At 34.5% G+C, this 24,385-nt stretch overlaps 1 protein-coding gene across 5 annotated transcripts in view; it reads left to right on the forward strand.

Annotated features, from left to right (window-relative positions):
* The window catches only part of LOC142983435 (cGMP-specific 3',5'-cyclic phosphodiesterase-like), a 131,781-nt gene that overhangs the window by 42,573 nt on the left and 64,823 nt on the right, over positions 1–24,385 (forward strand). Inside the window, exon 1 of one of the 5 annotated variants that reach the window (XM_076130289.1) lies at positions 3,961–3,979. The exons of the other annotated variants lie outside the window; for them this stretch is intronic. The gene's annotated coding sequence lies outside the window, so the exon portion shown is untranslated. Of the gene's footprint in view, positions 1–3,960; positions 3,980–24,385 lie in introns of those variants that run through there. 5 annotated transcript variants of the gene reach the window in all.

The raw sequence follows: 24,385 nt of genomic DNA on the forward strand, positions 1-24,385 counted from the left end.
AGACGATTTTGAAGTATAAAGAACACAGGACATAGAGGCATCAACTCGACTGCATATAAAGGTATCATGTGTGATGCGCGCGCGCACGTCGCACTACGTGTAACTGACACTATTGTTGTTCACTCTTCACGTCCGCTTGCATACGACCCAGGGCTGCAATGATACGGGTAACAGCCATGTTTATTCTTAACCGACTTTAGAAGAAAAAGGAGGACATTCTCAGATCGACGTTAATTTTCACTTTGTTATTTTTTATTTTAGACTAGCGATGTTTATATGTGAATTGGCTAACTCTAAGAAAAAGTCTGATATGGGCTGAAGATGGTATTTTAAGTACTTTTGTATTGTTAGCGACACAAATTGAGTAAATATGATATTATTTAAACTCATTTTCCATAAATGTGTGGAAGTTCATTTTCTTCACGTCAATATTTTATGGCACGTGTAAAACACAATAACTATTTAAAATTCATGAGAAAATATTATTAGTTTAGCGTTAAATTTACAGACACATAAACAATTTTTAGTCCTCTTTTGTAAAAAATAATATTTATTGTAACACTAAAAATAAGCAATTTTAAACTATTTTATTTGAACTGTTCCGAATGCGTCGCACACACATTTATTTATTCATTTCTATTTATGCGCCTCAGTCACAATTTTTTTTTCAAACCAAATAAATAATGTTAATTTTCTATCGAAAACAGAATTTTATCCTCAAATTTACAGAAGCGTTTTTCTCTACTGTCGATAATACAGAGTATCGAGAGTTTGACATTTAAAACGTACTGCTAAAATAGTTCACACGACGCCCACTGGAGTCACCATTAAGATTTTCATACTTACATTATTTTTCGATACTAAACCGATTACTGTGACGATCTAGACGCCTTTAATATCAAATGGACTAGCAGGAGATGGAGAGGACTGAAAGAAAATGGGGGAGGTCTTTGCCCAGCAGTGGGACAATACAGGCTTATAAAAAATAAACGTTTTCAATAGTCGATAGTAGCCGCAAATCACCTCTCAGTACAAAAAACAAAGCAACACAAGAGGCAACCAAACAAACAAACAGACAAAACAAGACAATCCAAACAAAAACAATCGGACAGCAATAACCCTGTCGCGTCAACCCTAACCCGGAGCAAACAATCTTGACCCACAAAGAGGTCACACAAAACAGGCTGGTGACGTAAGTAACCCTTTGATCGTGAAATGCAATTATTATTGAAACAATATTTTGATTGAAAATCACATTTATATTTGGTCGAGTATTTTGGGAGGTGAATTTGTTGAGTGCATTGGGAATCATTGCCCTTGGATGTGGATAGTTTACCAAAATTAGATTATTATGATAATTCCGAATATTGTAAAAATATCAGACTGTTTCTGTTTTAGTAAAGCAAGTATTAGTGAAATTGATGATAACGAAGTCTTGTGTTCGATTCCTAGGTCAGATATTTTCGATATAAGTTAGAAAATTCTCAATAATTGACTGCCTTTACTTTCGTGCGTCGGTTGTGGGCTACTAAATACGAGGTTCTGGGTGCGATTCCCGGGACGGGCAAAGTGCCATCAGGTTTTTCTAATTTATGTTAGAATATTCTCATTAGTAACCCGAAATTCAGTTATGTACCCGATATATAGCAATGGACTCGCCCCTTATTACATCAGGCTAAAATTCTTAACACACAACACTAAACGCGGGTATATTTCACCTTTGTATCAAACAGGCGTGATATTATGCACGCTATGTATATAAACTCTAACTAAACCACCAAAAAAACCCCTAGATAGATATACTAAGTGAATAAGGGAATCCATTAAGTCTGTCCATGGAGTGCACCGGTTAATTTGAGCGAATATGCAGCGCGGTAATTGAATCGATAACTCCAGATGCTCGTGATTGCTAGCTCACGGGATTACGGTGGAAGTGACTTTTAATCTCATTTAAAGTGCTAAAATCTGTTTGAAAATTGGACGAGAAATGTTTTTATTTAGTTTTTGAAATTGCATTACTAGTATACATATATACATACATAGTTTTATATATTTTATCGCAGCCGCTGAAAGGATTTTTTTTAAAGTATGGGCTATTTTTCTTCCTGGATTTTTACCTATCTAAGCATAAGTATAAATAGATACTACTAACGTTTATGCTAACGGTTTCGTTCTCGTGAAAAGTCTTAATAAAAAAAATATACTGTGTTAATACGGGTTATAGTTGTCTGCGTATCAACTTTCATCAAAACCGTTTTGTATATTTTTGAGTCGAGAGTAATAACCACACATACATTCATAGATCCATCCTCACAGACTTTTACATATACTTTTAGAAGCGAGTAAGTAGTGAGCTACTTTGTGTCGATTTCTGCTACGGCGGCCAGTTTCATTGAAACCAGCCAACTATGCAGGACTTTGTTTATAGTGGCCAAGTGTGTGCACAATTAAATGCACAGGTACAATCTCTGTTCCTTTACTCTCATAGTCTGGGGGGACGGCTAAACCGACACGACCAGAGACAGGTCAGGTGCAGGACCGACGGTTTTATGTGCTCTCCGAGGCACGGAGGTCTAAGACCTCAACTTCCTAACTCCGGGCAATTTCTGAGAACTTTTAAACAGAAAATCTCAGAAAAGAATGAATGAAGCAAGGAAGTTTGTACGGATATGTGGCATTCTTATGTTTCTGCCTACCGCTATATGATGAGAAAGATGCGTGATTATATGCATGCATGTATAGTATGTAATATACGAATAACGAATTAATACACAACTGAATCAAATAACCGCGTGGCTGGAGCACTTCATTAACACGGCAGATAACTCTGTTACCTGTGGTTACCGACCACAAGCACGCGTGTGTGAACGGTTACATGTTCGTTATTCATTCATTCTGCGATCTCGTGTGGAATATGTTGTGTGAATGTTTACACCTGAAATTAAATATGTAATGGTTTGTTCTGATAGATTTCCATGGAAATTGTAGCAGTATTGAGAATGCAGTTGAAATGTGAATTCCAGTTTTTGTATTTCTTATATCAAGAAGACATAGCGAGAAAAGGAACATACATCAACAACAACATTTTTCAATCAGTTCTACTTGAAAATAAAATATTACATGATTATTATTATCTTTAGTCTCTGCCTATATAGAAGGCGTTTATGTATGCAGGTATGAAAATATTAAATTACCTGGGCTTACCCTGAGCTTGATTACATAAAAATGACCATATAATAATATGTATTACTGCCACTGCGGTGCGGTCGGTAGCGTCTACGACTGCGGACAACGGAGGCCTCGAGTTCAATTCCCAGGTCGGACAAAGTGCATAAGATTTTTTTTTCTAATATATCTTGGATAATTTTCTCAATAGTAGTCCGGACTTTGGTAACGTACCCAATATATGGCAATTGGCTTGCTCTTATATGGGATTTACATTGTTAAACGAAACGCGTAGGTAATTTTATTAACTGCATGTTTGGCGCAGTGGTTTAAGCGGTCACCTCGCCGCAACAACCGTGGCGCCGCGTGTGGTGGGTTCCAATCCCACCCGGGACAAATCTTTGTGGGATGAGCACGAGTATTTGTTCTGAGCCTGGATGTCAATTTATCTATATAAGTATGTATTTAGAAGTATATAAGTATGTTTATCAGTTATTTGGTTACCATAGTACAAGCTCTGCTTAGTTTGGAATCAAATGACCGTGTGTGAGTTGTCCAATGATATTTATTTATTTATTTATTCATACACCTTCGAGTACAAACGACGTGATATTATGTCCTTATATACAAATATTATGAATTAGTGCTTTCTACCTAAACAATGTAAATGAGAAGTATTTCACGGTGAGTAACAGGCGTAGTTCCCGCAAGTTAGTTGACGCACTGACCGCTCACAGGAAAACATTGACACTAGTGTACACTGTGTTCAGTGGTTCAGTCGCTTTATGTAACTGTGTTTTGTGTTCGAAATTATGTAAGTAAATATTGAAATTATTTTATAGTTGTACTTTGGTGGTACATATCATGGTGTACAAGTCGCGTGAGTTGGAAATCGTTAGTTGTATTTTGTTTTATCATAAGAATTTGACATGAATGTTGTCAATCAGTAAACGACGGTTAAATTTGTCAGTTTGTAAATAAATAGTATTTTTTGTGAGGAAACATAACTTATCTTAAAGTTTTATAAGCCAAAAGGAAACTCGCGATGCGTGTTATTTCGGTAAAATAGAAACTACACTTTTTACATATTTTTACCGTTTAGGTACTAAATGGTTGGTATTTGGTTGTTTTAATCTAGAAATATCAACTAAACTGCTAATGATCTGAAAAATACTGTTTCGGAGATGAAAATACTAATGACAAGAAATGGCATCTTTTGTATTTTATTTTCTTTTTACAATTAATTAAGATTTTATAAAAGTCTTCTAATAGTCTTTTAAAATACTTTCTTTTTTAAAGTGTGATCTATGTGTGATCTCTATGTTGCACACAAAGTCAACAACAAAATCGGTTCAGCGGTTTAGTTGTAAAAGCATAACAGACAAACAGACAGACAGAATTTCCTCTTCATACAAACACCACTATATTCCCAACCGCATAAAAACATATAAAACATCGTCCTAGCGACAAAGCCGTAATTATCCTTTGTTTGAAAACATTAATTGTACTACATATTTGTATGATGATACAATTTGTATTGTCTTTGTTTCCGCCTTCTATCAATGAATAAGAGTGTGGTGAACCTAAACTCCACCTAAACTCCTTCTACTCTATGGTAGATGCCATATATTAATCATATAACGATTTGGCATTCTCTGTCAATAAATATATCAAACACGTAATGCTCGTATTTTATTAATACATAATATTGGCGACGAGGAAAAAACTGAACCTAAATGGAAAAGCTACGTAAAAAACGGAGCACCCTACGTGGGATGCTCACCAGACTCGATACCTACATCGAGCAGAGGGCGACGATGTCTGACGAGGACATCACCGCTCGCTCCGCAGCCTTGAAGGACACCATAACAGCACTGCGAGAGTTACAAGAGAAGATAGAGAACAAAACCATAGATGATAACGATGAAACAGCGTATTTACACGAACAAAATTACGGCTACGAATTCGAAGAACTTCACACTATTTTAGTATCAAAACTTTTAACAAAAAAAAGCATTATTCAAGGTCAGCGACAGGAAGACCAACATAGAATATACCAATACCATAAGATTATACCAAAAATACAATTTAATCCTTTACATGAATCAGAAACGTTCAATAACTTTAAAAAACGTCTGGAAGTGTACTTTAGACTTAATGAAATTACTGAGCCCCACATGAAGACAAATATTCTTCTGTCTACATTATCACCAGAACTCCATGAAAAATTATGTGATTTAATAGCACCAGACGAACCATTGAATAAGACATTTAACGAAATTACTGAAACACTTGACGACTACTTAGACCCAAAACCTAGCAAATGGGTTCTACAACATAAATTTATATCGAGAACTCAAAAATCGGATGAAACAGTAGCGCAATACGCCGCAGATTTAAAAAAGCTCACTACCAACTGCGAATTTAAATGTCAACACTGCCAGAAAAACATTTCAGAAAGCTTTTTATCTCTTCAACTCATAAGAGGATTGAAAGATAGCGACGCACGTACAAAAATTTTACAAGACCGAACAGTATGTACATTTAAACACCTGACACAGATTGCAACATCTATTGAAATGAGTAAAGCAGAAAATACATCAATGCTTCCGAATGAACAACCAAGTAGTGACAATATCAATAAAATTTCCACTGATTCCTACAATAATCCAAAAAAATCTCCTTTTAGAGGAATCACACCAAGAGATTTAAAAGGGAAATGTTTCCGCTGTGGTTTAAATCACGAAACCAAGAAATGTAGCGCTATAAACATAACATGCTATAAATGCAAGAAGGTCGGACACTTAGCTAGTGTGTGTCTACAACGGCGCTCAGATGCGAAGCCCAGTAAGACTACACCGGATATAAATCAATTAAACGACTCAGCGATAAGCGATGATGATGAATGGAATGATATTAATGTTATATCTGGTGAAACATCCGAAAAATACATGATAACGGTACACATTGAACATGCTAAGATGAAAATGGAATTTGACACTGGAGCCACACTTACTTCTATGTCATTACGAGACTACAGAAAATTGAAAATCGGCAAAAGAATCTGTAAAACTAATATAAAACTCAAAACATACACCGGCGAAGTAATCGAACCTGCAGGTGTTGCATACGTTCAATGCAGATGCCAAGGAAAAGAATTCCACGGTAAATTATACCTCATCAACAACAACGTTGACCCCGTTTTTGGCCGGAGTTGGATGAAAGAACTCGAAACTCTAAATTTAGCAGACATAAAAACCTTACAGCAATCCGAAAATCTAGAATTAGACCAGCTTTTGGAACTTTACAAGACATCAGTATTTCGATCCGACTTAGGCGAAATACCCAATTACAGAGGACACTTAAATCTACAAGAAAACACAAGACCAATTTTTATCAAACCACGTAGAATACCGTACGCTTTAAAAACCAAAGTGGAGAAAGGGGTAATCTTCAAGAGAAACTTGTCATGGTAAAAACTCGCCTCAGACGGACACCAAACTTGAATGGTCAGACACCTTATCAGTTAATGTTTGGAAGAGAAGTTCGAACAGCATTACACTGCATGTTTAGAAACACCCATAAAAAAACTACATCGAAACATCAAGAGATCAAGGTCAGACAGTTGGAAGTCGGCGAACGAGTACAGGCCCGTGACTACACGAGTGCTAAGCACCATTGGCAGTTTGGTACTATCACAAGACGTCTAGGCCGACTTCATTATGAGATCCGCACCGACAACGGCGATGTCTGGCGCCGACACCTCAACCAGGTGTTGGCTGCATCTTATATTCAGCAGAACAGCTAAGAGGTTAGGAGGGGAGAAATGTGGTGAACCTAAACTCCACCTAAACTCCTTCTACTCTATGGTAGATGCCATATATTAATCATATAACGATTTGGCATTCTCTGTCAATAAATATATCAAACACGTAATGCTCGTATTTTATTAATACATAATAAAGAGTTTGTTCACACTGTGGTTAGGTACATGGATGGAGTCACGTGCCTTGAGAGAGCGTGCCTTTATTGTGGAGATTTTTAATATTCGATGCGTGTGGGTCATTAAAGTCAGACTTAAGTAAGTTTTTGTTTATGTAGCGAGTTATCTCTAAAAGCTTTTGAAAAAAATTTCACCATTTAAAATGAAGATGATATCAATTGTATAGACTTGTAATATTTTACTTGTAAAACCGGGCGAGACTGACTCGGGATGCTAATCTATTTAACTAAAAAAATGTAATAAAAATTGGTGAATTTTAGAAAATAATATTCATAGTATATACCTTCACGAACAAAACAATGGGTTTAATTAACTCTTTAAGAACTCATGCCGCCTGGGCATCGAATTTACAATCACATAGCAAACACGGATTAATATATTTAATATTCAAATATCAAAATAGGCGAAGCGGAGGTGTTATTCGGATTGTGTACCGAAATATTCCCGCCTCCGCTTCGCCTCGCTTGTATCGCTCTGTATAACGCCTTTACACTCTGTTATGAATGTACATTAAAATGTGGTTACTATATACTTAATAGGGAAATATTATGGAGTAGGCAGTTTATTGGGAATTCAATACAAATAGGGTATTCTGCAGCATTTACGCAATTATTGGTATTTTATGATTCAATTTTTTATCGTTTAGAAAAAGTAAAAATTTTGAAAAGGCAAAATATTTGTGTTGTTTTCATGTGGAAATCTGAGAACCAAATAAACATACTACAAATTGAGATACTAGGAATCAAATCCACGACTTGTAGTTTATTTTGAACCAATAAAGAAGAGAGATGAAAGAAACAGATGAAAGACGTAGATATAAGTGACCATAATTAGATTTATTATGATATTTTTCTTAAGAGTTTCGAATTAGTTATTCACATTAATAATTATGTAAATATACTTAATCTACTTTATAACTAAAAGATTTACCTAATGCAATTATATTACGCCATTAACAAAGTTACAAAGCATTTTATAAAAACCTACGTAACTAACACTTCGTAGTTTTTCTTCAAACCACACAAAAACTTTCATCTTACAAAACTCTCCGATCTTAATCCCGACCCCATTAAAGATCGCTTAACCTCACAATCATATCTCTAGCAAGTTAACGAGCGTTCTTCCGTTTTCATTTATCTTCACAACTATTTTCAAAATGGCGGTCGTTTTTATTCAACTTAGTTTTATAGAACGACAGATAGAGATTCTGATGGATTTTAATTATGCTTTGACTGCATAATACATTTGTCTAGCCTTTGATAGATGAGAGTTGGATTATTTCTGAAGTTTGGAATATTATATTGAAGGTTTTCTTTTCATCTTTTAATGTTAATAGCAAATGCATTTCGATCGGTTGACGATCAGTACGTTATCTATACTAATATAATAAAGCTGAAGAGTTTGTTTGTTTGTTTGAACGCGCTATTCTCAGAAACTACTGGTCCGATTTGAAAAATTCTTTCAGTGTTAGATAGCCCATTTGTCGAGGAAGGCTATAGGCTATATAACATCACGCTACCGTCATTAGAAGCGGAGTAGCAACGAAAAATGTTACAAAAACGGGGAAAATTTTGACCCATTCTCTTAGGTGACGCAAGCGAAGTTGCGCGGGTCAGCTAGTATTTAATAACCTTGAATGTGTAAATTCGGAGGGGTGATTTTCTACTACCATTGACTATCGGCTAGCTATTGTATAATTTGGTATAAGTAAGTCATCAGCGCCTTCAACGTATTTCGCAAGAAATATAGACCGATTCTCTACAATTGAAACCATCGATTATCGAGAGTTTGACATTTAAAATGTAAATTATGTAATGATGCGATAATTTGTGGGGATGATGTATGTATGTTTGTTACTCTTTCATGCAAAAATTTCTGATTTGATCTGATTTTAATAAAATTTGGTACACGGATAGTTTATACCTTGGATTAAAACATAAATTACTTTTAACCCAGTTAAATCTTTTTATGCGAAAGAAGTCATGATATAAATCTAGTAAATCATGAACGAGAGCCTATCAATCATAAAAAATTCCGAGTTATTGGTAACAGAACCAGTGAGGTTTGTATTTTATTTAACTCAATAACGTGTCGTTGTTTCAAATTGATTGAACGATGTGATTCAATGATATTCGGCCACAGAACTTTGCCTGCGGCTGAAAGTTGTTTATTTTATTATTGTTAAAATTGTTGGTTTTAATTGAAGCTTGTTTAAAACTATTCTTTTGACCATTAATATTGTTCAGTATTTTAAGTAATTCGAGCATATCTTCGTTAGCAACCAAATATAGATTGCATTTTTAAGAATTGACAATATTATTGTTTCTTACACTGACCGATATGATCTGAAATTGATTTTGCTATAAAGCAACCAAGTGAGATTTTTATTGATTTCATATTCAAAATCACACGACAGTCTTATTTTTTATTTTTTTGTAAAACGGACACAATAATGTGCCTGTTTTTCGCCATTAACAATCTGAGTGAGTAGTGAACCTATTGTCATATTCTATACCGGGCACATGACCTAACTCCGGACTACTATTAAGAATAATTTTGAATATAAATTAAAAAAGAGATTTAAAAATAGCTATTTACAATAAACTAGAGTAAGGTTGACACGTGTAACATGCACGTGCATTATTTCCTCACAAACTTTTGTACAGGCTCATATTTTACTAAGAAATTCTCTGCAAGCTTTATACTCTGCAACACACTGCACGTAGTTAATATTATAGTACCAGACGTATGATTAAACCTTCGCGATATGAAATTCTAGCGTTGCTGTTAAAAATGCCGTAAATTTTATACATCGTAGGAAATATGGGAGAATTGTGCTTTGAGTTCAGTGGCACAAGAAACCCTTTATTATGAACTAAATGTGTTGGGTAATATTGGTTGTAGCTCCTTACATAATCAATGATATATGTCAATTAAAAAAGTCAGGATGTACTATCGAACCAACTGAATCATGACCCATTTTGCCGATAATTCGCTTGACACCGTCAAAGCAGTAAGAATTTCATATCTTCGTCAAAGTTGCACTTAGGACATTTTAAACATAAATACGACGGTGTTATGATGTATCTACGACTACAGACAACTTTGACCTTTGTTATTACAGAACTAGATACGTTTTCGATAAATCACTCTTAATTTGAATCTAGAATGTTGATAGTCTAAACTCTTTTCACTACGAAAAAATCTATTTGTGTCAAATGTCAAATAGCACGTCATTTAGAAATCTGTGAAACGATTAGGGTAACCACTATAGTCATTGCCCATCATACAGTGATTGCCAATGTTAAGGAATAATACGTTTATTTTAATTTCTAAAGTAACCAGTTCAAATTTATTGCGATATATGTCACTTTTAAAATATTGGTAACATTTTTAATATATAGAACTCATGTCCGACGTTTGTGCGACAGATGTGTAGTTCGAAAAGAAAAAGTAAGTTTGTTGCAATTTTTGTTAAGGATAACACATTTGAATTTATTGTAGTGCCTATATAACATACCGTTTATCTGTTACTTTTTCGTTGAGTTTAAAATGGGGTGGGCAATTACTGTGATTTTAGAAGACGTTTTTTTGTTAGTAATTTATTTTTATGTTTCCAAATTTATTGAAACAAACGACTGACGTTCCTTTAGAAAGAATATTAAAGTTGCGTTTATAATAGAGTTTAAATCAATGTTTAACTAAATAAAGATACTATTGATCAAAATTGTGTATCAATTCCTTAACCGGGTAATAACTATGCTGGTTACCCTATATTATTTTAATTTGTATGGTTACATTATTTCCTATAATGGCCGATTTAGCCATGTCCTGAGTGGGTATCGATCCCACTCCTGACGCGTTGCACTCGTAACATCAACCCATTACGCCACGGAGCCTGTTGAAAACGATAACATAGCATTATTGTATTGAAGCACAAAGATTTGCAATAATGACAGATAACAAATTCATTACCAAGGAAACGTAGGTTCAAGCGAATTTCGACCTACGTGTATGTAGTCGTGTTTTAGAAAATGAGCACATGGTGGGTCATGATTCAGTTTGTTCGATAGTACATATGTACAAAAGTTTAACAATATCAATCAATACAAGTGTCAGCTTTTGACATAAATTAATAAATTATTTGATTATTATTTTGCTTAGTTCGTAGGTCTTCGGAGCAATTTTTATTTACATGTTACGAAAAGGCGGTTGTATTGATTTGCAAGGTTGCATTGCACTTACTTAGAGTTAGTATAAATATAGATTGTAGAACAGCAAACAAACTGCGCAGTTTATGTGTACCGCGTTACGATCTAGCAATCTATTACTTCTGCTACATTTAAAACTGGGCTTTGCCAAATCCTTATTTGATCTAAAATCCGTGGTAATACGTAATAGATTGAACAAGAGAACACACAGGACACATACAATGACGTAAAAACGACGTAAAACCAGCAAAAACAAGCATCATAATCGTCACCATCAGAGGAAGTGCAGTTGATAAGGAAGCGTCTAACACTCGCGTGTCGCTTCTAATTGTTCATCATTGTGTATGTTGTGCAACCGAACACTTTCTTGACAATGGCAGGGTTTTTGTATGTGAAGTTTTTATGTTGGATGTTTGTAATAGAGATTTGTTCAGAGCATGGTAAAGAAAATATAGATATCGATCCATTTTCCAAGGTGCTAGAATCGAATTCTAATCTAAGAATCTAGGAATCGCCTTTGTATTTGCCTAGTACTCCTATACCAGAGATCGAGGGCTAAAAATAACGACGTTTCGTGGTAGTCAATGTAATCAATAATAATTACTTGCTTTAACAATGCTGAAAAACATTGTGAAAACCCCTTTCTCCAACATAACTTTTAAACTCTCGCGTTGCATGTTTAATGTATAATAGAATACGGGAATTAACGCGACCACGTTAGTCTGCCTGGGACCACAGCGAGTGCAACCTGCGCCAAAACGTTAGGCATTTTAAGGTAAAATGCGTGTTCGCGCTAATTCCCTTTCTCCAACAGTTCTTAAAACAAGCATTCAACGCATTCATGGCCAGCCTGGAAAATCTTAAAAAATCTCTATCGTTTTGGGAGTGGGGCAGTAATTTATTATTGAAACTGGTGGCACCTTGACAGTTTTCAGTGCCGGGATTTGCTTAACTCTTTTTGTAGTCCAAAAGTAATTGTTATCTTTACAGGTTGATAATTCTTCACGATACCAGATTTATGCTTATTGTAGTTTTCTTTATACAAACCAAAATACAAAAGAAACTTTTTCCAAACACTGGCGTTTCCAAAGAAATTTTCTAACAAAGCATCTATCACATTTTCCTTAGCTAATGGGATATCACCTGATTTAAGTGACGTCACATCCTGTCCTTGTCTCTGTCTCTTGCCTGTCCTCTATATCCTGTTGTTGTTTGTGCTTCGCTACACATTTATCGGCATTTCGTACATTTTCGTATTTTTTCTTTTTCGTTTACTTTTTGGGTGTTCTGCAGAAAATGGTGGAAGGAGCTGAAACTTTTGCGTCACAGATAAATATACCTGTGCTACAAAGAAATTCAACAGCTATCGAAATATGACCTGAAAGAAAGAATCACTTTTTAGATAATCATTTTTTTTTATTACCAATACCATTTTAATACTTTACTATAAAGAAATTAAAAATATTAAAACCTTATTTTCAAAATACTGTAATCACACAAGGAACGGAATAAAATTTTGGGGAACTGCCGATGTCGAGAACTAAATAATTAATTAATTTCATTTTTAATTTATTTCACCAAACCTATTTCCTTACAAGACTATTAGATATTTTGCTACAAAACAGTTTTAATAAGGACCCGTTAAGCTTGCTGCTTCCAATCCTTTAAGGCTTTAATTAAATAAACCTCACGCAGAACATTTTCAAAACAAATCTATATCATACATACAATTTTTCATATCAACATGTAATTTAAAACGTTCTCATTTCGCATTCATAACGAGTACATCAAGAAAATTCCCTGAAATCGAAACAGTCTACTGAAATGAGTATTTCTGGGTAAACGTGAGATTATTATGGCGTTACCCTTTACCCCTGCGGGGGGGTTTTACCCCTCGGAGTATTTCGGGTAGGGACGAATGGGGACGGATATTTTGGGTTGTTAATATTCTTCCTTAATGGCAGATCGATGTGATAATGTTTTGAAATGTTGAAAGTCGGTTTTGTGGTATTTCTGTTTTGAATTTTGCTGCGTTTTGTTTTTAAGGTTTTTGACAATGGTATCTGTTCTCATGTTATCATATTTTGTAGAGTGTATTTATAGGTTATAGGTCTCCATACTGAAAAATGAAAAAAATTTTGATTGTATTAAGCCGTTAAATTATTGTGATAATAAACATCAGGTTAACACATTTTTATTTTGCAAAATGTTTATGAAAATACATAAACATGGCATCTTGGCATAATAGATGTATTGAGTATATTGTAATGGGTAGGTATATGTACAGATAAGCATCTTGGCATAATACAACATTGTGATGATTATAAAAAACGAAATTACAACACCTTTTTTGACGAGTCTACAGACGTAGTGAGTAAAAAATCTACTATCTTTAAATCAGGTAAAAAATCCATTACTATACTCCAAATTTTGACATAACCTAGTATACATATTATGTATACAAATCTCTATTTCAGAAACCCATGTCATAATACAACAACGCTCATAATATCATCATAATTGTTCAGATTGTTCATTCACTAGTGTATTCGTGTATTGTATTGTGACATGTCTTTTGTCTGTCTGTCTGTCTTGTGCGATTGTTCAGTAACTTGGGATACGGAAGTTTGTTTCAAGTTTTGAATAATTGTTGAAATGGAAGTCTTTTGGCACATTTTGTTGTTGTTTGGTAACTGTATTTTCAAGGTGAATCAATGCAACGTAGCAGTCACATAAAAATCTTAATATTTTTAGAGTTTCCCCGTCTTTTAGCTTGGCTTTCTATATAAATAAATATTAATTCTTTAGTATGATTTTGGTGTAAATCAGGGACATTTGTTAATTTTGTCTTTTAAAAAGTGATTTTCAACATAAAATGTGATCAGGTAACTCGTAATAATGTACGTTTTAGACAAAAACTAATGTTTATTAAGCGTTACTTTGCATAAAACTAAATACTTTAAACTATATAAAGTGAAAGTATGAAAGCTTATTCCAAATATCCCAAAATAATTAAACTAGCAGAATTTATTAAATTAAGATTTATCTTCACAGTCTTAAACACACAACCCTCCTATACGCTACACAGTCGGCCAACGTCACAAAGATTCTTTCAAAACATAAACAAAACAACGGCTCCTGTATTTAGCAGTACGTTTAGTATTCAGCACACTACACACGACCGCCGCGGCCAATGAGCGTCGTCACTGGTACGTGTCGCGCGTCACCAATCTAACTTGTGATACCGTAATGGTATTTACTTTACACCTGATTACTTTGTTCGATTCATATCCTTTCTGGCACGGTCGGTAGTGTACAAAACCGCCTTCGAATCTCAGTTCGGGCCCAAAAAATTTATTTTTTTGTTATAAAATTCTCAGAGGCTGCCCGCAACTAGAAAGTCGTAGACTTCCGTGCCTCGGAGAGCACGTAAAGCCGTCGGTCCTGCGCCTGCCCTATCTCTGGTCTTGTCAGCTTAGCCGTCCCACAAGACTATGAGAGTACTGCAGAGGTCTCAGGTTCAAAATCCGGGTAAAAAAATACTCTCAAGTTTTCGTGCTACGAAATTCTGAGTGTTATGAAGTAAAGAAAAAGAAGACGTAGAGCTCCGTGCTTAGAGTATGTAGAGCCATCGATCTTGCACCTGGTCTCTCACTGGCCGTACGCCTTACGCCTACCGAGCTATGAGATTAAAAGAATATAGAGACTGCCCTGTATTGTGTATACACTTGGAAACTATAAATTCTACAAAAACCTGTTTAGTTGGCAGTTTTCAATAGAACTGTCTGAATATCGGTTAGTAGGACATTATTGTTGCTCACTCTGGATGGTAGTGTGTGAGATTAGGGATAATTTGACGTAGATTTATAGATGGGTCGCGGGTATTTGGGTTGAGCCTACGTGGTGCGAGGCAGGTCAGTCCTGAGTAAGTTAACTAGTTGTAGAAATGTGTTACCTATACCAAATTAACCTTAGAAATTATATTATTGGGCAGTAGTCTTTTGTAATAAATATATTATTATCATCATTGATGCGTATAGTTGTTTAAATATGTGTACTAGGAAAAAATATTGAGACCCAGTTTCACGACTTATGAATAAATGTCAGATAACCTATCTACTAAATAAAATAACAGCAAATGTGTAAAACAAACAACAGAGACCTAAAAGAGAAGAAACCGGGTCTACCGTTAAGAAACCATTTTTTTTCTTTTAGTCCTTTATATGTACATACGTATGTATGTCCCACTGCCACTGCTAGGAAAAGGCATCTTCTTTGTTTTTTTACAAATGTGTCTGATATAATGGACCCACAAAATGCAACAACAATTAACTTTACAATTTTCAAAATTACAGCCAGATTTTTTCTTTAAATTAACACCAGTATTACGTGACCTTCTATAACAAAAGATATTTGTAACACTCAATCCAAATCAATGAATACCTCATTCTACTATAGCCCTAGTTAAAAATACAGCTCTAAAGACTATCCAACATTATCAACAATCCATTAAAAAATACGGACATAAAGTCACACCAACATTATCGGCCAAACATTTCAAAGGTTGATCGAAGTTCACAGCTCGGTGTGACACGCTGCGGTCACCTCACTTTCCCCATTAGCTCCTGAGATTGCGTAACGATCTGACAATTGCTTTATTGCCTTGTTGCTTACGTGTGACCTACTGCTTGTTAGAATGGACAACTTGTTGGGCGGATTGAGTGTGCGATATGTTTCTGTAAAAAAGTTGGGACATTTTTTTTATAAGTTCAACGTTTAGTATCTATGTGTGTATGTATGGAATAAAGACTAATGATGTAGGTGCTTTTGGGGTTTTCCGTGTAAACAAATACTTAGTGGGTAACCTTCCTGACATCTATTTCATTTGAACTTGTATTAAGTATGTAAAGCACTAGTTGTTAAGATTAAATAAATAAAACTTTTTCTTACCTTATTGAATAGGTTGAGTAAAAAAGGTAAAAAAATCATTTAAAAATATATTGAAAGGTAATTTATCAACAATAATTTCGCGAGCGTAGTAAACTATGGACTGAGTCTTTTTTTCAGAAAGTTGATCTGTAGAATTCAGAGTAGCAGGTTCATTAATAAATATATTTGATCTTCATACATGGAATTCAAGTGAAACTGGATTTAAATGAGTTCAAAAAACACTGCTTTGAGCGGTGGCCCTCATTCGAACTCAGTCAGTTTTCTACGAATGTTCTCAATCGCAATTTGGAAATTCTCAGTAGCATAATTACGATGTTATTTAAATACACGTGAAACGAATGTAGTAAAACAGTATATTTTATTCGAAATATGTTTTAATGACTGATTCTGTGTCCAAGCCGTGATGGATACAAATGCTGATTACTGAGATGATTGAGATCTTGAATGTGATTCTTAAGTCCATTAGAATGTTCTTATTTTTTTCCATATCCAAACATACATACGCATACATAGAATAAAGACTTTTTCTTATAGGCATAGGCAGAGACACGGAAACGCTACTTGTTACGACCCTTAAAAACTTTCTTTGCTTTTTTCACATCAATACATCTTGTCATCATATAGTCTAAGCATTTTTTTTGCGAAATTCCTAGGTTTAGTAACGTACCTTGTACATGAAAACATTTTCACCTTCTATTTCTTAGGATTGCATCATAAGACCAAAATTTTTATACTGACTTCTGAGCGTCATTTTGTCAAAATCGAAAAAAACTAATGTAGACATAACATTTTTATTTTATAATAAACGTGAGCATTTAAAAATAGTTGGTATAATTATGAATAAGAACTATTAATTTGGTCTTTGAAATTAAACTGGTAGAAAATATCTTAGGCATTAGGTCCGCCGGTATACAACATTGTACATTAAATGTAATAAATAAAAAACATTAAATTTACAGGCTTTTATAGTCACAGTAGTTACTAGTACTTTGGGTATAGAAGAAGACGTGCCATTATGAGTTTTGCCTATATTGAAATTCCCTTTACAAATGACAGATACCCATAATAATGTCTATCGACATGTTATTACTTCGTTAATTAATGATCAGTTTGATGTGTGACAGTTAGTAGGGTTGGGTTATAGGTTATGTAACGATCGGGTTCGGGTTATTAATTGTGTTATTAGCGAATGTAGGGAATAATTTTGATGTTCTTCAATGATTAGGGTAGGTATTTAACCTTAGTGGAGTTGTAATATTAATGTAAAATGACTGTTATTAATATTATATTGCAAATATCGGAGTTTACTTGTTTTGTTGTTTAATTGGGCCACGAATGTTGAAAGAGTTTGGTTTTAATTAGACATATAGATAGCCTGAATGTATGTATATAGATGTATACATAATTCCTATGTGTAAATTGCGAGCGAAAGCTACGTTATAATGTAAAGGAATCTTTTTGCTCCAAAAATTACTAAATTTGACGTTCATTATATTCATAATACGGAACAGAGTTTAATATTTCTCTTCAATACAGTTTCTTTAAATATTTTCTACTAATAAATAAAAACAATTGTTGTAATATTTGTTGTCGGGTCTATGTGTCTGTGTGTCAGAACGGAACAATACTCGATCGATAGTGGTCGAGAATATTTTAAGCGGCCGCTGCTACCGTCCGTCTGTCACCTGCTTAACTTTACATCGTTTAGTTATTTATATACGAATTCAAGGGATTTGTATTGAATAGTGGCGATAATAATATTATGTAGTAGCATGATGAAAATTGATTGTGGTATCTTTACCTGTTATTATTACTTATGGATTTATTCCTGATTGTTTTAGTTTAGAATACATTCAATTATTTAAAGCTATTTAGGGTAATAAAGAAAGGGGAATAAAGACAAGGGCTTACCTTTCAATCTGTATGAAACGTTATTAAAAAACGCGATTAAAAGATTGGCCAGGAGTTTGTTGCCAGCTCTTCTCATTGGCCCTACCTTCCGAACTTGAAGGAAATTCACTCTCTGTATCATTGATTATCATAAGTGTCAGCATTTGACCTAAATTAATAAATGATTTGATTTTGATTTTATTAAAATACCTAGGAATATAAGTAAGACATGCAAGGTAGGTTATACCAATTTTTTTCTTCACTATAAGTAGCATTTATTAACTGATATATATTGAATGATACTCTTTTGTTATAACGACTGTCTCCCTCATATATACCGTTCTTTTGTTAAATAAATAAATGAAACAAAACATTTGTAATTGATTAATAGACTGCCCTAAATACGAGACTTGTGTCATGTTCTTTTAAACACTGTCCTATTCTATCTAACCTAAATAAGCTATGAAAGAAAGAGACAAAAACGTATAACAATGAAGGTATCACCATAATCCAATAAGCGCTTTTCCTTCAATACACGGCAGTAGTTTTATTTGAATACCCGCAGTACTCGTGTTATATGTATATAGTATTATGTAATATTTCGTTATTTTCACGAGTGAATGAATTATAAAATTGGATCTTATTGAATGTAGATTTGGAATATTTATTTGTTTTAATATTATTTTTACGATGTTTCTATTTTGGGAAAGTTGCGACCTTTTGCTGTTTGTTTTCCTATTCTGTCTGTTGATTGATTTGATTCAAAAATGGTCTTGTGTATTTTATTTTGATTCATTAAAATTTTCAGTTAATAAATTACCTTAATTCCTTGAATAGAAAGAACTACCTACTGAGCAACAACAATTTTTATTACCTAGGAATTTTTAATAATTTTGGTCGATTTCCAACACACTAGCCTTAGATTTTTGCCTCTCTATCTAGCCTAAGATTTTTGGTTTCATTCATACAGGACAAATGTTGAATTTATGAGACTCTGAACAATAATTGAATCTACCACTAGCTTGGAAAGGTCATCTTATGAAAAGAGCCAGCGACATGTTTCCTTAATTCTATTCAACTTTACGTCTAAAGCTTAAAAACCACCCCTTCCCTTTCATTTACACAGCCACAAATTCAAATCAATTTTTCTTTATCATATTAAACCCCAAAATTCGTAATAAAAAGTCATCTCACACGGCGCTATCAGCCATTATCGTCATAGCCACGTACATGGAAAATGCCGAACATTTCCAAACACCGATTGTGATTGTCGTTCCTACAAGCTTGCCTCTTATTATGTTGTGGGATATTTGTAGTAGTGAAAATAAACGATATTTTTTTTTCATAAATATAAAAGTATTTGTAGTTGGCTGATTTATTGATGGCCAACTCTATGAAGGGGTTATGCCACTTAACTCCAAATCCATTGTTCTCTAAACTTTAACATCCCATACATTATTTCCACTTTGACTCCAAAGCAAAAACAGAAATTAATTTACAGCTAGAAATATTTCCCTACATCAATTCCACTTAACTCCAAAAGAGTTTTTGTCGAGTCAGCAGCAAAAATTATATCTTGACGATATTTTGGTGTAAGCCCATATACCAAACGTCCTGGTAATTTTTCACAAAACAGTAATTTTGATTTAAGTTATTATAATTAGGTTAGTCAGTTCATCGTCCTCAAAAACGAACACCGTAGGATCAAAAGTGCTATCCTGGTGAAAAGATTAAAAGTCAAGGACGACAGGATTAAGCTGAAATAATAAAATATGATATGTAATGATGTAATTTTTAATATGTAAGACGACAGATGTGTTTTTTCTTGGTTGCCCTGGCAACGACGCGAGAGCGAGTGCGTACGCCTCGGATGTTACGTCAGTAGAAGGCCCATAGTGACTTCAAGAAGAATACTCCGATAGATATTGCTGTCACTTATAAGAGGACGAGGAACTGATGTGAGAGCTCGCCCGAGGAAAAAATGGGAAAGGGAAAGATAAGAATGATCTGAAAGTGCTGTGAACAGAGCCGTTGAAGGTCTGGAATTTACAATAGCCTCTATCTGGATCAAGCATGTTGTCAAATGAGTAAGGGTCATGACTCGACGCAAAAGACGCTGGGTGCATTTGACAGCGGCCTCCGAAATGCGGAGAGTACCCTGGAATGAATTTAAACTCTATACCATTGTTGGCTATGTTTGATTCTAGACTCTTGTAAGAAGCCTATAAGAAGCGTAAAAGCTCGCAATGAATTTAAACTCTATGCCATTGTTGGCTATGTTTGATTCTAGACTCTTGTAAGAAGCCTATAAGAAGCGTAAAAGCTCGCACAAAAGTGGTGCCGTTGTCAGAGTACACGCGCTGTTCGCTTCGATGTTCTTATAATTTTAGTCAAGTGATGTTTGCTACGTAATAAGATTGGATGTTCAACATTATAATTATTCAGGGCATGACCATCAAAGTGTGGAGGCGCTGTTGCAATCAGCCTTCACCCCCCAAGAAGTGAGGTTAGCAAGTATGCATTTAGAAGGCACGTAGCTCCACGTCTGGTGGACTGTAGTTTCTTGTATCTCATTACTGTTGTAATATTAATTTAGCATGAACAAAACATAACAAGTATAAGGTATTAAGTTCTGTATAATATAATAAATTGTAAATACTATTTTATACATGCACTAGAGGCCGCCAGGACTTCGTCCGCGTGGAAAATTCATTTTAGGCAGACGAACGAAGTCGTGTTTGCAGTCAGATCGTCCATCGTCGTGGGAGACAGGAGACGCGAGCGCCGGCAAGGAAGAACGCACGGTGGCGAGGAATGCCCTCGCGCGCCCCACCTGCGCGTAGTACGGCGACTCGAACTGCTCCCTCTGCATCCATGTCGTCCGTATTATGGCTAAATATTTTAAGCTGCTGACTCTACTTCTGTTGACTTCTTGGAGTTAAAGTGGAATGAATAATATTTAAATAAAATATTTATTAAAACTGTTTTGGAGTTAAAATGGAACGTTTTTTTGGAGTTAAGTGGAATAACCCCTATGAAGCAGGAAAGATATTTTGAATTTAGTTATTGACTGTAGAAGCAAAAAAAACAAGGAATAAATAACTATAATTAGGGTACTATCAATTTCATACAACTATAAACTGCACTGTACATTTTAGCGACATTCGTAAAATGCGCTAGATTGCTTTTGGTATTATCAAAATTATCTACAATAACAAAATTTTCCTCTTTTTAACATTAAAAAAATATACAGATAATACTGGTTCCTATAAATAAAACTCTTTAATACTAGTAATGGACTCAAGGCCTAACCCCTCCCTCATTACGGGAGGAGACCCTTGCCCAGCAGTGGGACATTAATGGGTTAAATTTATTTATTTAATACTAGTAATACAATAAACTTTTGAACAATAACCGCGCTTCTCCAATATTCTTGTAAGTCCAGTGAAAAACTACTCAAAAAAACCAAATTAACCCTACAAATAACATAAAAACACACGAATGATTGTGAATAAGACGAAGTTATGATATAATAAAGTGAGGTAGAACGTTTGTGTGGACAATAATTGTTGCTATCATTCGCTGTGGACTGTGAGGGACGTACAGAGAAGCTATTTGGGTTGGGCGGGTAGTGGCCATGATGTTACATATTCGAGGATAAGTCCGATTTAAGATAATAAATATTTGTATATGTAAGAGCCGATTTTTTCACCGTAAGGTAGTTTTTTTATGCATAATATTGACTTTTGACATAAAATCTTTCAAAAGCATAGTGATTACTTCTGAACATTTTGGTATGACGAACATAATATTATAGGTTTCGTTTCTTTTACCAAAACTTTATTGAGCTTTTCCTTAGGCTGCAAGTGGCCACAGCACGATGGAATTAATTAAGTTATACTTAATAGTACTTCTTATATCAAAGTTTGGATAGATTTGTATCGATGTTGGTTACATAATCACGCCAAAATTACTCTAACTCTGATGAAATTGGCTGCACAAATACATTATTCATTACCTTTTAACCGGTTAACACACATGACACCTTTTACCGCGCTAAATCTTTTCACTTGGAAGAAAGTTGCTTGGCATAAACAGTATTAAAAAAATAGTAACACTGAAAGTTTTGTTTATTTTGTTGAGTGTAAATATTTATCTCTGAAAAAAAGCTTGTGCTACGACGGCAAAAAATCTAAATATTAATTGTCCCACCCTACATTGTGGTCATATTACTAGGGCGGGACATTAGCTCGCCACTTTTGTGCCACTCTACGTATTGTGACATCCTCGAGGAAATTATTTGTGCCTTCTATTACCCTCATTATTCTTTATTTCATGTCTTGCTCGAGTTGTGCGGAATGCCCGGCTTTAATACTTAGAAGGGTTTTGGGTTAAACTTTATAATTATAATATTTAACGTGTGTTTTCTTAGGCCTTAGTATAGTTATGTAACATATCTTGTTAATAATGTGCAAAATGTTTATATTTTTGGTTTTTTTTTATATTGTTGTCTTCTACAGTATTTGAAGATTTGAAATCTTCTGCCATTAACTTCTTTAAAAAAATCCTCTTTTAATTCCTTTCCTAGCACATACAGTTCGGTACTCAATTTAAATATTCCTATGGTAACTTTTTTTGTATAAAAATTATGTAATATCCAAGCAAAACACGAGAATTATCATGTTTATGCTGATTTACCGACACCCAGCACACCAAAGTAAACTTATAACACCTCCTGAGCATTCTGATTTTCTTGAAAAACATCTTTTTATCAGAAAAAAAAGTAATACCATCATTAGTATAATCTCAAAAACAAGATCATTACCACTCCCACACAATAAAAGTGGCATTACTACATTTCATTTGTCGCATAATGACCGATGTAAGTGTCCCACCGGCGCCATCTTCCTATTAAAACGTCATCAGCGCGTGAGATGAATATCAAGTAGAAACAAAGTGAGGAATATTTGTACTATCAGAGCTTAATGCCTTTAATCAGTAGCGATGCTCTACAGCCGTCACACGACTTTCGAGAGTTTGAAATATGAAAAACTAGTTCTTACGGCGCCCGCTAGAGGCGCTGATTACATTTTCATACAAAATTTCTCGATAGCCTGAAGTCAAAGTCACTACTCCTAAAAAATGCTGAAGCAATCAAAGCATTTAAAGAGTAACGATCATTAACAACTGTTCAAATCATTCTATCGAACTCTTAAAAATCAATTCTGTGCAAATATCTTTACACCTATACCGATAGCTTATATGAAATATAGGCTATCCTTAACAACCGGGATAGGCTAGTCATTAAATAGTCTAGCATTTTATGTGCAACTAACAAAATCTTTCAGATTATTTTTTAATTCCGTCCAAAATTCATTACTAAACGCCCAATAAACCATGCTCTGAAATGTCAAACGATGTATATAAGTGAAACTGTGATGACGTGGCAGTTAAGTGTCGTTTGTCAAAGAACATTTGGCAAATTGTCGGTAGTTTTACATTACATTTGAAGATATAAAAGTTAATGATGGTGATTTTGTACAAAAAGCTGAAAATTATAGTAATACTGTTGAGCCGAAATGAAGTTTGATTCTATAGGACACTATTTTGTAACTGCAAAAAATTATAAATTAATTGTTATTTATTTAAGCAAGTGCATAAACTCTTACCTAACCACTGAACAGATTTCTACAAAAAATAAAATAAAGTACTTAAAAGTGGCTCCTCATAATAAAAATTTGGCTGCGAAGCCCCTAATAAAAAACTAATGAACAATAACAATCAAAATGTAATTACAAAATTAGTTCAGAAATAAACATACCAACTAGTTGACATTTTCATATCCTTATCCATCATCAAATAAATCAACCTAATTACAAACCAACATCTTCTAATTTCACCAATATGTAGGTCAAACATAAGCAACAAAACGGAGAAGCCACCACATTATCTCCCATCGATCGTCTAAAGCAGTGATTACTCCGACCCGAGGCCTATAATCAGTCGCCTGGGTTCACGTCAAATGGTTAATAATCATATTTACCCACTGATAATACGCTGCCAGATAAATATGTATTATGCTCTTGTCAGCTGTTATTTACGGAGGATTTTTCGCTTTGTAGGACAAAGGTTATGTGTGGAAGGAAATGTATGGATTGTGAGTGGC

Source organism: Anticarsia gemmatalis, chromosome 24 (assembly GCF_050436995.1).
Source record: "Anticarsia gemmatalis isolate Benzon Research Colony breed Stoneville strain chromosome 24, ilAntGemm2 primary, whole genome shotgun sequence".
NCBI lineage: Eukaryota > Metazoa > Arthropoda > Insecta > Lepidoptera > Erebidae > Anticarsia > Anticarsia gemmatalis.